The sequence below is a fragment of the Lissotriton vulgaris genome, chromosome 8 (genome assembly GCF_964263255.1).
Source record: "Lissotriton vulgaris chromosome 8, aLisVul1.2, whole genome shotgun sequence".
Lineage (NCBI taxonomy): Eukaryota > Metazoa > Chordata > Amphibia > Caudata > Salamandridae > Lissotriton > Lissotriton vulgaris.
The window spans coordinates 155,542,960-155,559,444 of NC_141696.1; the positions used below are offsets into that span (position 1 = coordinate 155,542,960).

Genomic DNA, 16,485 nt, shown 5'->3' on the forward strand with positions numbered 1-16,485 from the left:
CTGACCACATGTTGCTTGATCATCTACAGAGAGGGAAAGATATTGTGAACCAAAAAAAGCACACATCTTAGGTCATGAGTGGCTAGAGCAAGAAAAAAACTCACTGCACTTTTCCAAGTAGACAACCATATAAGCCCATGTGAAGGAAATGATCTGATTTTTTCTCTCTCAAGAAAAAAGTAGAGTAAACACACAATTGTCAGAAGTGGGATTTGAACCCACGCATCCAGAAGAGACTGCGACCTGAACGCAGCGCCTTAGACCACTCGGCCATCCTGACTTGCATTTATAGAACCTTCCACAGGCCAGACAGCCATGCAAGTGGGGTACCGAAAAAGCATGCCCTCAATTTATTTATCCTATTATAAGTACTTCCAACAGATCTTTGAACAATCCATAGAGAGCAGTACCTATGAAGAACTCTTTATGCCTTTAAGGCGTACAAAGAGAAAGTGCTATTAACCAGCCACTTGAACGGCCCAAAGCTGCTTTGAAATTGAGTCAACAGCCACCTCTTGGCTAGCTAAAGCAAATTCAACAAGGAATTTCAATGTCACAACATAGGGTGGAATACGCAAATCTAAGCAGCCCCTGATCACAGCCCTGAGGAAATTGCCGTAAGTGTGCTGGAGTCCAACTGTCTACCAGATGCTAGGCATTCTTCCATATTTGCATGGCCTGTCTGGCCAGGGCATACAAGAGCATGACTCTTCCAGATGAGCTCTTACATGGGTCCTATGCTCATATAGTAAGGACTGCACTTTGTCAGCAAGACTTTATACAACCGAAATATATGAGAAACCCCAGCTCTCTTGACTAGATGAGGACGGAATCACATCCCAGGTGAAGACCAACAGATGCAACTTCCATCAGATGTTAACCTGAAAAAGGAGATTACATCTCCAAATGTCATGTCAGAAGTGGGATTCGAACCCACGCCTCCAGAGGAGTCTGCGGCCTAAACACAGCGCCTTAGACCACTCGGCCATCCTGACAGAGCAGAGTCTTAAGAAATGTATAAAAGTCACTCAGAAATTTCTGCCTCCATGCAAGCCTGAAATAATTTAAACCTTCAAACACAAGGTGCAACTTTATGCACAGGACAATAAACACAGAAGATCACATGTGAAAGCATTTCATTTCACAGGTGTACAATTTTTATGCTTTTAGAATACCTCATACCTCTCACCAGCTTTTTAGGGTCCTGTATCCGACTCACAAAATTACCTTGCCTGCGACCTCTCTCTCTACACAAACAACTACTGCACAGGAAGTAGGAAGGCAGAAGGTGGGGCATATTATGCAAATGTGTGCTGTCATTGTGCCTTGCAGATTCATGCAGGATTTCTAGATCCTTGCTGGATACAAGAGTGCAGACCTTGTTTCAGATCAACTGTCCCTAGCAGGGAACATCTGCGCACATGCAGTCTTTTGCTCTCTAGCCCCTGGCCTGGGACTCACCCTCACTGGCTGAGGCGTGAATTTCTGCATACCAACGTTGCATAGATGGTACGTTTGTGGTCGGTTTGGGATGGGTGGGAGGTCAAAAGCAGGGAAAAGTATGTCGCCTTCACTTCTAGTCTCCTCCTCTAGGCATACCTGCCGTTCACTCACTCTGTCTTTGTTTCATTCTCTCCTTCCTCAACACCCCTTCTCACTCACTCGCTCTATCACTTGTGCTCTTTCCCCTTGCTCTGCATTTCATAGTGGAAACATCTCTTGAATGGAGCATTAGAAAATGAGGTTACATAAAATTAACAATCTACTTATTGGAAACCAAAAATATCACAAGACTGAATGTAACCCATTTCATTAATAAAAGGGACTTTTTGAGCAACCCCCAAAAAACACATAAAACACCACGAGTGCTAGAAGAATATTATACGAGCTTGAAGACAGAATTGGGCAAATTAATTTGCAGTTGAAACTGAAGTTTGTTACTTATCCAGATATTATATGCACTGCCAATTTTTAGCTGAGATTCTAAAAGAACTCAGAGACAAAATGGACTTAAAGTTTTGTCAGAAGTGGGATTCGAACCCACGCCTCCAGGAGAGACTGCGGCCTTAACGCAGCGCCTTAGACCACTCGGCCATCCTGACCACTTGTGCTTGATCATCTTCAGAGAGGGAAAGATATTGTGAACCAAAAAAAGCACACATCTTAGGTCATGAGTGGCTAGAGCAAGAAAAAAACTCACTGCACTTTTCCAAGTAGACAACCATATAAGCCCATGTGAGGGAAATGATCTGATTTTTTCTCTCTCAAGAAAAAAGTAGAGAAAACACACAATTGTCAGAAGTGGGATTTGAACCCACGCCTCCAGAAGAGACTGCGACCTGAAAGCAGCGCCTTAGACCACTCACCCATCCTGCCTTGCATTTGTGGAACCTTCCACAGGCCAGACAGCAATGCAAGTGGGGTACCGAAAAGGCATGCCCTCAATTTATTTATCCTATTATAAGTACTTCCAACAGATCTTTGAACAATCCATAGAGAGCAGTACCTATGAAGAACTCTTTAGACCTTTAAGGCGTACAAAGAGAAAGTGCTATTAACCAGCCACTTGAACGGCCCAAAGCTGCTTTGAAATTGAGTCAACAGCCACCTCTTGGCTAGCTAAAGCAAATTCAACAAGGAATTTCAATGTCACAACATAGGGTGGAATACGCAAATCTAAGCAGCCCCTGATCACAGCCCTGAGGAAATTGCCGTAAGTGTGCTGGAGTCCAACTGTCTACCAGATGCTAGGCATTCTTCCATATTTGCATTGCCTGTCTGGCCAGGGCATACAAGAGCATGACTCTTCCAGATGAGCTCTTACATGGGTCCTATGCTCATATAGTAAGGACTGCACTTTGTCAGCAAGACTTTATACAACCGAAATATATGAGAAACCCCAGCTCTCTTGACTAGATGAGGACGGAATCACATCCCAGGTGAAGACCAACAGATGCAACTTCCATCAGATGTTAACCTGAAAAAGGAGATTACATCTCCAAAAGTCATGTCAGAAGTGGGATTCGAACCCACGCCTCCAGAGGAGACTGCGGCCTAAACACAGCGCCTTAGACCACTCGGCCATCCTGACAGAGCAGAGTCTTAAGAAATGTATAAAAGTCACTCAGAAATTTCTGCCTCCATGCAAGCCTGAAATAATTTAAACCTTCAAACACAAGGTGCAACTTTATGCACAGGACAATAAACACAGAAGATCACATGTGAAAGCATTTCATTTCACAGGTGTACAATTTTTATGCTTTTAGAATACCTCATACCTCTCACCAGCTTTTTAGGGTCCTGTATCCGACTCACAAAATTACCTTGCCTGCGACCTCTCTCTCTACACAAACAACTACTGCACAGGAAGTAGGAAGGCAGAAGGTAGGGCATATTATGCAAATGTGTGCTGTCATTGTGCCTTGCAGATTCATGCAGGATTTCTAGATCCTTGCTGGATAGAAGAGTGCAGACCTTGTTTCAGATCAACTGTCCCTAGCAGGGAACGTCTGAGCACATGCAGTCTTTTGCTCTCTAGCCCCTGGCCTGGGACTCACCCTCACTGGCTGAGGCGTGAATTTCGGCATACCAACGTTGCATAGATGGTACGTTTGTGGTCGGTTTGGGATGGGTGGGAGGTCAAAAGCAGGGAAAAGTATGTCGCCTTCACTTCTAGTCTCCTCTTCTAGGCCTACCTGCCGTTCGCTCACTCTGTCTTTGTTTCATTCTCTCCATCCTCAACACCCCTTCTCACTCACTCGCTCGATCACTTGTGCTCTTTCCCCTTGCTCTGCATTTCATAGTGGAAACATCTCTTGAATGGAGCATTAGAAAATGATGTTACATAAAATTAACAATCTACTTATTGGAAACCAAAAATATCACAAGACTGAATGTAACCCATTTCATTAATAAAAGGGACTTTTTAAGCACCCCCCAAAAAACACATAAAACAGCACGAGTGCTAGAAGAATATTATACGAGCTTGAAGACAGAATTGGGCAAATTAATTTGCAGTTGAAACTGAAGTTTGTTACTTATTCAGATATTATATGCACTGCCAATTTTTAGCTGAGATTCTAAAAGAACTCAGAGACAAAATGGACTTAAAGTTTTGTCAGACGTGGCATTCGAACCCACACCTCCAGGAGAGACTGCAGCCTTAACGCAGTGCTTTAGACCACTCGGCCATCCTGACCACTTGTTGCTTGATAATCTACAGAGAGGGAAAGATATTGTGAACAAAAAAAAGCACACATCTTAGGTCATGAGTGGCGAGAGCAAGAAAAAAACTCACTGCACTTTTCCAAGTAGACAACCATATAAGCCATTGTGAGGGAAATTATTTGATTTTTTCTCTCTCAAGAAAAAAGTAGAGTAAACACACAATTGTCAGAAGTGGGATTTGAACCCACGCCTCCAAAAGAGACTGCGACCTGAACACAGCGCCTTAGACCACTCGGCCATCCTGACTTGCATTTGCAAAACCTTCCACAGGCCAGACTGCCATGCAAAAGGGGTACCGAAAAGGCATGCCCTCAATTTATTTATCCTATTATAAGTACTTCCAACAGATCTTTGAACAATCCATAGAGAGCAGTACCTATGAAGAACTCTTTAGACCTTTAAGGCGTACAAAGAGAAAGTGCTATTAACCAGCCACTTGAACGGCCCAAAGCTGCTTGGAAATTGAGTCAACAGCCACCTCTTGGCTAGCTAAAGCAAATTCAACAAGGAATTTCAATGTCACAACATAGGTGGAATACGCAAATCTAAGCAGCCCCTGATCACAGCCCTGAGGAAATTGCCGTAAGTGTGCTGGAGTCCAACTGTCTACCAGATGCTAGGCATTCTTCCATATTTGCATGGCCTGTCTGGCCAGGGCATACAAGAGCATGACTCTTCCAGATGAGCTCTTACATGGGTCCTATGCTCATATAGTAAGGACTGCACTTTGTCAGCAAGACTTTATACAACCGAAATATATGAGAAACCCCAGCTCTCTCGACAAGATGAGGACGGAATCACATCCCAGGTGAAGACCAACAAATGCAACTTCCATCAGATGTTAACCTGAAAAAGGAGATTATATCTCAAAAAGTCATGTCAGAAGTGAGATTTGAACCCATGGCTCCAGAGGAGACTGCGGCCTAAACACAGCGCCTTAGACCACTCGGCCATCCTGACAGTGCAGAGTCTTAAGAAATGTATAAAAGTCACTCAGAAATTTCTGCCTCCATGCAAGCCTGAAATAATTTAAACCTTCAAACACAAGGTGCAACTTTATGCACAGGACAATAAACACAGAAGATCACATGTGAAAGCATTTCATTTCACAGGTGTACAATTTTTATGCTTTTAGAATACCTCATACCTCTCACCAGCTATTTAGGGTCCTGTATCCTACTCACAAAATTACCTTCCCTGCGACCTCTCTCTCTAAACAAACAACTACTGCACAGGAAGTAGGAAGGCAGAAGGTGGGGCATATTATGCAAATGTATGCTGTCATTGTGCCTTGCAGATTCATGCAGGATTTCTAGATCCTTGCTGGATACAAGAGAGCAGACCTTGTTTCAGATCAACTGTCCCTAGCAGGGAACGTCTGAGCACATGCAGTCTTTTGCTCTCTAGCCCCTGGCCTTGGACTCACCCTCACTGGCTGAGGCGTGAATTTCTGCATACCAACGTTGCACAGATGGTACGTTTGTGGTCGGTTTGGGATGGGTGGGAGGTCAAAAGCAGGGAAAAGTATGTCGCCTTCACTTCTAGTCTCCTCTTCTAGGCCTACCTGCCGTTCACTCACTCTGTCTTTGTTTCATTCTCTCCATCCTCAACACCCCTTCTCACTCACTCGCTCTATCACTTGTGCTCTTTCCCCTTGCTCTGCATTTCATAGTGGAAACATCTCTTGAATGGAGCATTAGAAAATGAGGTTACATAAAATTAACAATCTACTTATTGGAAACCAAAAATATCACAAGACTGAATGTAACCCATTTCATTAATAAAAGGGACTTTTTAAGCACCCCCCAAAAAACACATAAAACAGCACGAGTGCTAGAAGAATATTATACGAGCTTGAAGACAGAATTGGGCAAATTAAATTGCAGTTGAAACTGAAGTTTGTTACTTATTCAGATATTATATGCACTGCCAATTTTTAGCTGAGATTCTAAAAGAACTCAGAGACAAAATGGACTTAAAAGTTTTGTCAGAAGTGGGATTCGAACCCACGTCTCCAGGAGAGACTGCAGCCTTAACGCAGCGCCTTAGACCACTCGGCCATCCTGACCATATGTTGCTTGATCATCTACAGAGAGGGAAAGATATTGTGAACCAAAAAAAGCACACATCTTAGGTCATGAGTGGCTAGAGCAAGAAAAAAACTCACTGCACTTTTCCAAGTAGACAACCATATAAGCCCATGTGAAGGAAATGATCTGATTTTTTCTGTCTCAAGAAAAAAGTAGAGTAAACACACAATTGTCAGAAGTGGGATTTGAACCCACGCCTCCAGAAGAGACTGCGACCTGAACGCAGCGCCTTAGACCACTCGGCCATCCTGACTTGCATGTATAGAACCTTCCACAGGCCAGACAGCCATGCAAGTGGGGTACCGAAAAAGCATGCCCTCAATTTATTTATCCTATTATAAGTACTTCCAACAGATCTTTGAACAATCCATAGAGAGCAGTACCTATGAAGAACTCTTTATGCCTTTAAGGCGTACAAAGAGAAAGTGCTATTAACCAGCCACTTGAACGGCCCAAAGCTGCTTTGAAATTGAGTCAACAGCCACCTCTTGGCTAGCTAAAGCAAATTCAACAAGGAATTTCAATGTCACAACATAGGGTGGAATACGCAAATCTAAGCAGCCCCTGATTACAGCCCTGAGGAAATTGCCGTAAGTGTGCTGGAGTCCAACTGTCTACCAGATGCTAGGCATTCTTCCATATTTGCATTGCCTGTCTGGCCAGGGCATACAAGAGCATGACTCTTCCAGATGAGCTCTTACATGGGTCCTATGCTCATATAGTAAGGACTGCACTTTGTCAGCAAGACTTTATACAACCGAAATATATGAGAAACCCCAGCTCTCTTGACTAGATGAGGACGGAATCACATCCCAGGTGAAGACCAACAGATGCAACTTCCATCAGATGTTAACCTGAAAAAGGAGATTACATCTCCAAAAGTCATGTCAGAAGTGGGATTCGAACCCACGCCTCCAGAGGAGACTGCGGCCTAAACACAGCGCCTTAGACCACTCGGCCATCCTGACAGTGCAGAGTCTTAAGAAATGTATAAAAGTCACTCAGAAATTTCTGCCTCCATGCAAGCCTGAAATAATTTAAACCTTCAAACACAAGGTGCAACTTTATGCACAGGACAATAAACACAGAAGATCACATGTGAAAGCATTTCATTTCACAGGTGTACAATTTTTATGCTTTTAGAATACCTCATACCTCTCACCAGCTATTTAGGGTCCTGTATCCTACTCACAAAATTACCTTGCATGCGACCTCTCTCTCTACACAAACAACTACTGCACAGGAAGTAGGAAGGCAGAAGGTGGGGCATATTATGCAAATGTATGCTGTCATTGTGCCTTGCAGATTCATGCAGGATTTCTAGATCCTTGCTGGATACAAGAGAGCAGACCTTGTTTCAGATCAACTGTCCCTAGCAGGGAACGTCTGAGCACATGCAGTCTTTTGCTCTCTAGCCCCTGGCCTGGGACTTACCCTCACTGGCTGAGGCGTGAATTTCTGCATACCAACGTTGCATAGATGGTACGTATGTGGTCGGTTTGGGATGGGTGGGAGGTCAAAAGCAGGGAAAAGTATGTCGCCTTCACTTCTAGTCTCCTCTTCTAGGCCTACCTGCCGTTCACTCACTCTGTCTTTGTTTCATTCTCTCCTTCCTCAACACCCCTTCTCACTCACTCGCTCTATCACTTGTGCTCTTTCCCCTTGCTCTGCATTTCATAGTGGAAACATCTCTTGAATGGAGCATTAGAAAATGAGGTTACATAAAATTAACAATCTACTTATTGGAAACCAAAAATATCACAAGTCTGAATGTAACCCATTTCATTAATAAAAGGGACTTTTTAAGCACCCCCCAAAAAACACATAAAACACCACGAGTGCTAGAAGAATATTATACGAGCTTGAAGACAGAATTGGGCAAATTAATTTGCAGTTGAAACTGAAGTTTGTTACTTATTCAGATATTATATGCACTGCCAATTTTTAGCTGAGATTCTAAAAGAACTCAGAGACAAAATGGACTTAAAGGTTTGTCAGAAGTGGGATTCGAACCCACGCCTCCAGGAGAGACTGCGGACTTAACGCAGCGCCTTAGACCTCTCGGCCATCCTGCCCACAAGTTGCTTGATCATCTACAGAGAGGGAAAGATATTGTGAACCGAATAAAAGCACACATCTTAGGTCATGAGTGGCTAGAGCAAGAAAAAAACTCACTGCACTTTTCCAAGTAGACAACCATATAAGCCCATGTGAGGGAAATGATCTGATTTTTTCTCTCCCAAGAAAAAAGTTGAGTAAACACAAAATTGTCAGAAGTGGGATTTGAACCCACGCCTCCAGAAGAGACTGTGACCTGAACGCAGCGCCTTAGACCACTCGGCCATCCTGACTTGCATTTATAGAACCTCCCACAGGCCAGACAGCCATGCAAGTGGGGTACCGAAAAAGCATGCCCTCAATTTATTTATCCTATTATAAGTACTTCCAACAGATCTTTGAACAATCCATAGAGAGCAGTACCTATGAAGAACTCTTTATGCCTTTAAGGCGTACAAAGAGAAAGTGCTATTAACCAGCCACTTGAACGGCCCAAAGCTGCTTTGAAATTGAGTCAACAGCCACCTCTTGGCTAGCTAAAGCAAATTCAACAAGGAATTTCAATGTCACAACATAGGGTGGAATACGCAAATCTAAGCAGCCCCTGATCACAGCCCTGAGGAAATTGCCGTAAGTGTGCTGGAGTCCAACTGTCTACCAGATGCTAGGCATTCTTCCATATTTGCATGGCCTGTCTGGCCAGGGCATACAAGAGCATGACTCTTCCAGATGAGCTCTTACATGGGTCCTATGCTCATATAGTAAGGACTGCACTTTGTCAGCAAGACTTTATACAACCGAAATATATGAGAAACCCCAGCTCTCTTGACTAGATGAGGACGGAATCACATCCCAGGTGAAGACCAACAGATGCAACTTCCATCAGATGTTAACCTGAAAAAGGAGATTACATCTCCAAAAGTCGTGTCAGAAGTGGGATTTGAACCCACGCCTCCAGAAGAGACTGCGACCTGAACGCAGCGCCTTAGACCACTCGGCCATCCTGACTTGCATTTGTGGAACCTTCCACAGGCCAGACAGCCATGCAAGTGGGGTACCGAAAAGGCATGCCCTCAATTTATTTATCCTATTATAAGTACTTCCAACAGATCTTTGAACAATCCATAGAGAGCAGTACCTATGAAGAAATCTTAAGACCTTTAAGGCGTACAAAGAGAAAGTGCTATTAACCAGCCACTTGAAAGGCCCAAAGCTGCTTTGAAATTGAGTCAACAGCCACCTCTTGGCTAGCTAAAGCAAATTCAACAAGGAATTTCAATGTCACAACATAGGGTGGAATACGCAAATCTAAGCAGCCCCTGATCACAGCCGTGAGGAAATTGCCGTAAGTGTGCTGGAGTCCAACTGTCTACCAGATGCTAGGCATTCTTCCATATTTGCATGGCCTGTCTGGCCAGGGCATGCAAGAGCATGACTCTTCCAGATGAGCTCTTACATGGGTCCTATGCTCATATAGTAAGGACTGCACTTTGTCAGCAAGACTTTATACAACCGAAATATATGAGAAACCCCAGCTCTCTTGACTAGATGAGGACGGAATCACATCCCAGGTGAAGACCAACAGATGCAACTTCCATCAGATGTTAACCTGAAAAAGGATATTACATCTCCAAAAGTCACGTCAGAAGTTGGATTTGAACCCGCGCCTCCAGAGGAGACTGCGGTCTAAACACAGCACCTTAGACCACTCGGCCATCCTGACAGTGCAGAGTCTTAAGAAATGAATAAAAGTCACTCAGAAATTTCTGCCTCCATGCAAGCCTGAAATAATTTAAACCTTCAAACACAAGGTGCAACTTTATGCACAGGACAATAAACACAGAAGATCACATGTGAAAGCATTTCATTTCACAGGTGTACAATTTTTATGCTTTTAGAATACCTCATACCTCTCACCAGCTTTTTAGGGTCCTGTATCCGACTCACAAAATTACCTTGCCTGCGACCTCTCTCTCTACACAAACAACTACTGCACAGGAAGTAGGAAGGCAGAAGGTGGGGCATATTATGCAAATGTGTGCTGTCATTGTGCCTTGCAGATTCATGCAGGATTTCTAGATCCTTGCTGGATACAAGAGTGCAGACCTTGTTTCAGATCAACTGTCCCTAGCAGGGAACGTCTGAGCACATGCAGTCTTTTGCTCTCTAGCCCCTGGCCTGGGACTCACCCTCACTGGCTGAGGCGTGAATTTCTGCATACCAACGTTGCACAGATGGTACGTTTGTGGTCGGTTTGGGATGGGTGGGAGGTCAAAAGCAGGGAAAAGTATGTCGCCTTCACTTCTAGTCTCCTCTTCTAGGCCTACCTGCCGTTCACTCACTCTGTCTTTGTTTCATTCTCTCCATCCTCAACACCCCTTCTCACTCACTCGCTCTATCACTTGTGCTCTTTCCCCTTGCTCTGCATTTCATAGTGGAAACATCTCTTGAATGGAGCATTAGAAAATGAGGTTACATAAAATTAACAATCTACTTATTGGAAACCAAAAATATCACAAGACTGAATGTAACCCATTTCATTATTAAAAGGGACTTTTTAAGCACCCCCCAAAAAACACATAAAACACCACGAGTGCTAGAAGAATATTACACGAGCTTGAAGACAGAATTGGGCAAATTAATTTGCAGTTGAAACTGAAGTTTGTTACTTATTCAGATATTTTATGCACTGCCAATTTTTAGCTGAGATTCTAAAAGAACTCAGAGACAAAATGGACTTAAAGTTTTGTCAGAAGTGGGATTCGAACCCACGCCTCCAGGAGAGACTGCGGCCTTAACGCAGCGCCTTCGACCACTCGGTCATCCTGACCACATGTTGCTTGATCATCTACAGAGAGGGAAAGATATTGTGAACCAAGAAAAGCACACATCTTAGGTCATGAGGGCTAGAGCAAGAAAAAAACTCACTGCACTTTTCCAAGTAGACAACCATATAAGCCCATGTGAGGGAAATGATCTATTTTTTTCTCTCTCAAGAAAAAAGTAGAGTAAACACACAATTGTCAGAAGTGGGATTTGAACCCACGCCTCCAGAAGAGACTGCGACCTGAACGCAGTGCCTTAGACCACTCGGCCATCCTGACTTGCATTTGTGGAACCTTCCACAGGCCAGACAGCCATGCAAGTGGGGTACCGAAAAGGCATGCCCTCAATTTATTTATCCTATTATAAGAACTTCCAACAGATCTTTGAACAATCCATAGAGAGCAGTACCTATGAAGAACTCTTTAGACCTTTAAGGCGTACAAAGAGAAAGTGCTATTCACCAGCCACTTGAACGGCCCAAAGCTGCTTTGAAATTGAGTCAACAGCCACCTCTTGGCTAGCTAAAGCAAATTCAACAAGGAATTTCAATGTCACAACATAGGGTGGAATACGCAAATCTAAGCAGCCCCTGATCACAGCCCTGAGGAAATTGCCGTAAGTGTGCTGGAGTCCAACTGTCTACCAGATGCTAGGCATTCTTCCATATTTGCATTGCCTGTCTGGCCAGGGCATACAAGAGCATGACTCTTCCAGATGAGCTCTTACATGGGTCCTATGCTCATATAGTAAGGACTGCACTTTGTCAGCAAGACTTTATACAACCGAAATATATGAGAAACCCCAGCTCTCTTGACTAGATGAGGACGGAATCACATCCCAGGTGAAGACCAACAGATGCAACTTCCATCAGATGTTAACCTGAAAAAGGAGATTACATCTCCAAAAGTCATGTCAGAAGTGGGATTCGAACCCACGCCTCCAGAGGAGACTGCGGCCTAAACACAGCGCCTTAGACCACTCGGCCATCCTGACAGTGCAGAGTCTTAAGAAATGTATAAAAGTCACTCAGAAATTTCTGCCTCCATGCAAGCCTGAAATAATTTAAACCTTCAAACACAAGGTGCAACTTTATGCACAGGACAATAAACACAGAAGATCACATGTGAAAGCATTTCATTTCACAGGTGTACAATTTTTATGCTTTTAGAATACCTCATACCTCTCCCCAGCCATTTAGGGTCCTGTATCCTACTCACAAAATTACCTTGCCTGCGACCTCTCTCTCTACACAAACAACTACTGCACATGAAGTAGGAAGGCAGAAGGTGGGGCATATTATGCAAATGTATGCTGTCATTGTGCCTTGCAGATTCATGCAGGATTTCTAGATCCTTGCTGGATACAAGAGAGCAGACCTTGTTTCAGATCAACTGTCCCTAGCAGGGAACGTCTGAGCACATGCAGTCTTTTGCTCTCTAGCCCCTGGCCTGGGACTTACCCTCACTGGCTGAGGCGTGAATTTCTGCATACCAACGTTGCATAGATGGTACATATGTGGTCGGTTTGGGATGGGTGGGAGGTCAAAAGCAGGGAAAAGTATGTCGCCTTCACTTCTAGTCTCCTCTTCTAGGCCTACCTGCCGTTCACTCACTCTGTCTTTGTTTCATTCTCTCCTTCCTTAACACCCCTTCTCACTCACTCGCTCTATCACTTGTGCTCTTTCCCCTTGCTCTGCATTTCATAGTGGAAACATCTCTTGAATGGAGCATTAGAAAATGAGGTTACATAAAATTAACAATCTACTTATTGGAAACCAAAAATATCACAAGTCTGAATGTAACCCATTTCATTAATAAAAGGGACTTTTTAAGCACCCCCCAAAAAACACATAAAACACCACGAGTGCTAGAAGAATATTATACGAGCTTGAAGACAGAATTGGGCAAATTAATTTGCAGTTGAAACTGAAGTTTGTTACTTATTCAGATATTATATGCACTGCCAATTTTTAGCTGAGATTCTAAAAGAACTCAGAGACAAAATGGACTTAAAGGTTTGTCAGAAGTGGGATTTGAACCCACGCCTCCAGGAGAGACTGCGGACTTAACGCAGCGCCTTAGACCTCTCGGCCATCCTGACCACACGTTGCTTGATCATCTACAGAGAGGGAAAGATATTGTGAACCAAAAAAAGCACACATCTTAGGTCATGAGTGGCTAGAGCAAGAAAAAAACTCACTGCACTTTTCCAAGTAGACAACCATATAAGCCCATGTGAGGGAAATGATCTGATTTTTTCTCTCCCAAGAAAAAAGTAGAGTAAACACACAATTGTCAGAAGTGGGATTTGAACCCACGCCTCCAGAAGAAACTGCGACCTGAACGCAGCGCCTTAGACCACTCGGCCATCCTGACTTGCATTTATAGAAACTTCCACAGGCCAGACAGCCATGCAAGTGGGGTACCGAAAAAGCATGCCCTCAATTTATTTATCCTATTATAAGAACTTCCAACAGATCTTTGAACAATCCATAGAGAGCAGTACCTATGAAGAACTCTTTATGCCTTTAAGGCGTACAAAGAGAAAGTGCTATTAACCAGCCACTTGAACGGCCCAAAGCTGCTTTGAAATTGAGTCAACAGCCACCTCTTGGCTAGCTAAAGCAAATTCAACAAGGAATTTCAATGTCACAACATAGGGTGGAATACGCAAATCTAAGCAGCCCCTGATCACAGCCCTGAGGAAATTGCCGTAAGTGTGCTGGAGTCCAACTGTCTACCAGATGCTAGGCATTCTTCCATATTTGCATGGCCTGTCTGGCCAGGGCATACAAGAGCATGACTCTTCCAGATGAGCTCTTACATGGGTCCTATGCTCATATAGTAAGGACTGCACTTTGTCAGCAAGACTTTATACAACCGAAATATATGAGAAACCCCAGCTCTCTTGACTAGATGAGGACGGAATCACATCCCAGGTGAAGACCAACAGATGCAACTTCCATCAGATGTTAACCTGAAAAAGGAGATTACATCTCCAAAAGTCGTGTCAGAAGTGGGATTTGAACCCACGCCTCCAGAAGAGACTGCGACCTGAACGCAGCGCCTTAGACCACTCGGCCATCCTGACTTGCATTTGTGGAACCTTCCACAGGCCAGACAGCCATGCAAGTGGGGTACCGAAAAGGCATGCCCTCAATTTATTTATCCTATTATAAGTACTTCCAACAGATCTTTGAACAATCCATAGAGAGCAGTACCTATGAAGAACTCTTAAGACCTTTAAGGCGTACAAAGAGAAAGTGCTATTAACCAGCCACTTGAAAGGCCCAAAGCTGCTTTGAAATTGAGTCAACAGCCACCTCTTGGCTATCTAAAGCAAATTCAACAAGGAATTTCAATGTCACAACATAGGGTGGAATACGCAAATCTAAGCAGCCCCTGATCACAGCCCTGAGGAAATTGCCGTAAGTGTGCTGGAGTCCAACTGTCTACCAGATGCTAGGCATTCTTCCATATTTGCATGGCCTGTCTGGCCAGGGCATACAAGAGCATGACTCTTCCAGATGAGCTCTTACATGGGTCCTATGCTCATATAGTAAGGACTGCACTTTGTCAGCAAGACTTTATACAACCGAAATATATGAGAAACCCCAGCTCTCTTGACTAGATGAGGACGGAATCACATCCCAGGTGAAGACCAACAGATGCAACTTCCATCAGATGTTAACCTGAAAAAGGAGATTACATCTCCAAAAGTCACGTCAGAAGTTGGATTTGAACCCGCGCCTCCAGAGGAGACTGCGGCCTAAACACAGCGCCTTAGACCACTCGGCCATCCTGACAGTGCAGAGTCTTAAGAAATGTATAAAAGTCACTCAGAAATTTCTGCCTCCATGCAAGCCTGAAATAATTTAAACCTTCAAACACAAGGTGCAACTTTATGCACAGGACAATAAACACAGAAGATCACATGTGAAAGCATTTCATTTCACAGGTGTACAATTTTTATGCTTTTAGAATACCTCATACCTCTCACCAGCTTTTTAGGGTCCTGTATCCTACTCACAAAATTACCTTGCCTGCGACCTCTCTCTCTACACAAGCAACTACTGCACAGGAAGTAGGAAGGCAGAAGGTGGGGCATATTATGCAAATGTATGCTGTCATTGTGCCTTGCAGATTCATGCAGGATTTCTAGATCCTTGCTGGATACAAGAGAGCAGACCTTGTTTCAGATCAACTGTCCCTAGCAGGGAACGTCTGAGCACATGCAGTCTTTTGCTCTCTAGCCCCTGGCCTGGGACTCACCCTCACTGGCTGAGGCGTGAATTTCTGCATACCAACGTTGCATAGATGGTACGTTTGTGGTCGGTTTGGGATGGGTGGGAGGTCAAAACCAGGGAAAAGTATGTCGCCTTCACTTCTAGTCTCCTCTTCTAGGCCTACCTGCCGTTCACTCACTCTGTCTTTGTTTCATTCTCTCCTTCCTCAACACCCCTTCTCACTCACTCGCTCTATCACTTGTGCTCTTTCCCCTTGCTCTGCATTGCATAGTGGAAACATCTCTTGAATGGAGCATTAGAAAATGAGGTTACATAAAATTAACAATCTACTTATTGGAAACCAAAAATATCACAAGACTGAATGTAACCCATTTCATTAATAAAAGGGACTTTTTAAGCACCCCCCAAAAAACACATAAAACACCACGAGTGCTAGAAGAATATTACACGAGCTTGAAGACAGAATTGGGCAAATTAATTTGCAGTTGAAACTGAAGTTTGTTACTTATTCAGATATTTTATGCACTGCCAATTTTTAGCTGAGATTCTAAAAGAACTCAGAGACAAAATGGACTTAAAGTTTTGTCAGAAGTGGGATTCGAACCCACGCCTCCAGGAGAGACTGCGGCCTTAACGCAGCGCCTTAGACCACTCGGTCATCCTGACCACATGTTGCTTGATCATCTACAGAGAGGGAAAGATATTGTGAACCAAGAAAAGCACACATCTTAGGTCATGAGTGGCTAGAGCAAGAAAAAAACTCACTGCACTTTTCCAAGTAGACAACCATATAAGCCCATGTGAGGGAAATGATCTATTTTTTTCTCTCTCAAGAAAAAAGTAGAGTAAACACACAATTGTCAGAAGTGGGATTTGAACCCACGCCTCCAGAAGAGACTGCGACCTGAACGCAGCGCCTTAGACCACTCGGCCATCCTGACTTGCATTTGTGGAACCTTCCACAGGCCAGACAGCCATGCAAGTGGGGTACCGAAAAGGCATGCCCTCAATTTATTTATCCTATTATAAGTACTTCCA

The 16,485-nt window shown here is 43.8% G+C and overlaps 13 non-coding genes across 13 annotated transcripts; all 13 read right to left on the minus strand.

Moving 5' to 3' along the window:
- Positions 1 to 912: 912 nt before the first annotated feature.
- TRNAL-UAG (transfer RNA leucine (anticodon UAG)) lies at positions 913 to 995 on the minus strand. Its single transcript has one exon. It is a non-coding gene; the product is annotated as a tRNA-Leu (tRNA).
- Positions 996 to 2,019: 1,024 nt separating this feature from the next.
- TRNAL-AAG (transfer RNA leucine (anticodon AAG)) lies at positions 2,020 to 2,102 on the minus strand. Its single transcript has one exon. It is a non-coding gene; the product is annotated as a tRNA-Leu (tRNA).
- Positions 2,103 to 3,008: 906 nt separating this feature from the next.
- On the minus strand, positions 3,009 to 3,091 carry TRNAL-UAG (transfer RNA leucine (anticodon UAG)). The gene has a single exon. It is a non-coding gene; the product is annotated as a tRNA-Leu (tRNA).
- A 1,299-nt stretch (positions 3,092 to 4,390) lies between these two features.
- TRNAL-CAG (transfer RNA leucine (anticodon CAG)) lies at positions 4,391 to 4,473 on the minus strand. Its single transcript has one exon. It is a non-coding gene; the product is annotated as a tRNA-Leu (tRNA).
- Positions 4,474 to 6,212: 1,739 nt separating this feature from the next.
- Positions 6,213 to 6,295, minus strand: TRNAL-AAG (transfer RNA leucine (anticodon AAG)). The gene has a single exon. It is a non-coding gene; the product is annotated as a tRNA-Leu (tRNA).
- A 192-nt stretch (positions 6,296 to 6,487) lies between these two features.
- TRNAL-CAG (transfer RNA leucine (anticodon CAG)) lies at positions 6,488 to 6,570 on the minus strand. The gene has a single exon. It is a non-coding gene; the product is annotated as a tRNA-Leu (tRNA).
- A 632-nt stretch (positions 6,571 to 7,202) lies between these two features.
- Positions 7,203 to 7,285, minus strand: TRNAL-UAG (transfer RNA leucine (anticodon UAG)). Its single transcript has one exon. It is a non-coding gene; the product is annotated as a tRNA-Leu (tRNA).
- Positions 7,286 to 9,300: 2,015 nt separating this feature from the next.
- On the minus strand, positions 9,301 to 9,383 carry TRNAL-CAG (transfer RNA leucine (anticodon CAG)). The gene has a single exon. It is a non-coding gene; the product is annotated as a tRNA-Leu (tRNA).
- A 2,013-nt stretch (positions 9,384 to 11,396) lies between these two features.
- TRNAL-CAG (transfer RNA leucine (anticodon CAG)) lies at positions 11,397 to 11,479 on the minus strand. The gene has a single exon. It is a non-coding gene; the product is annotated as a tRNA-Leu (tRNA).
- Positions 11,480 to 12,111: 632 nt separating this feature from the next.
- TRNAL-UAG (transfer RNA leucine (anticodon UAG)) lies at positions 12,112 to 12,194 on the minus strand. Its single transcript has one exon. It is a non-coding gene; the product is annotated as a tRNA-Leu (tRNA).
- Positions 12,195 to 13,493: 1,299 nt separating this feature from the next.
- On the minus strand, positions 13,494 to 13,576 carry TRNAL-CAG (transfer RNA leucine (anticodon CAG)). Its single transcript has one exon. It is a non-coding gene; the product is annotated as a tRNA-Leu (tRNA).
- Positions 13,577 to 14,208: 632 nt separating this feature from the next.
- On the minus strand, positions 14,209 to 14,291 carry TRNAL-CAG (transfer RNA leucine (anticodon CAG)). The gene has a single exon. It is a non-coding gene; the product is annotated as a tRNA-Leu (tRNA).
- A 2,014-nt stretch (positions 14,292 to 16,305) lies between these two features.
- Positions 16,306 to 16,388, minus strand: TRNAL-CAG (transfer RNA leucine (anticodon CAG)). The gene has a single exon. It is a non-coding gene; the product is annotated as a tRNA-Leu (tRNA).
- Positions 16,389 to 16,485: the final 97 nt, after the last annotated feature.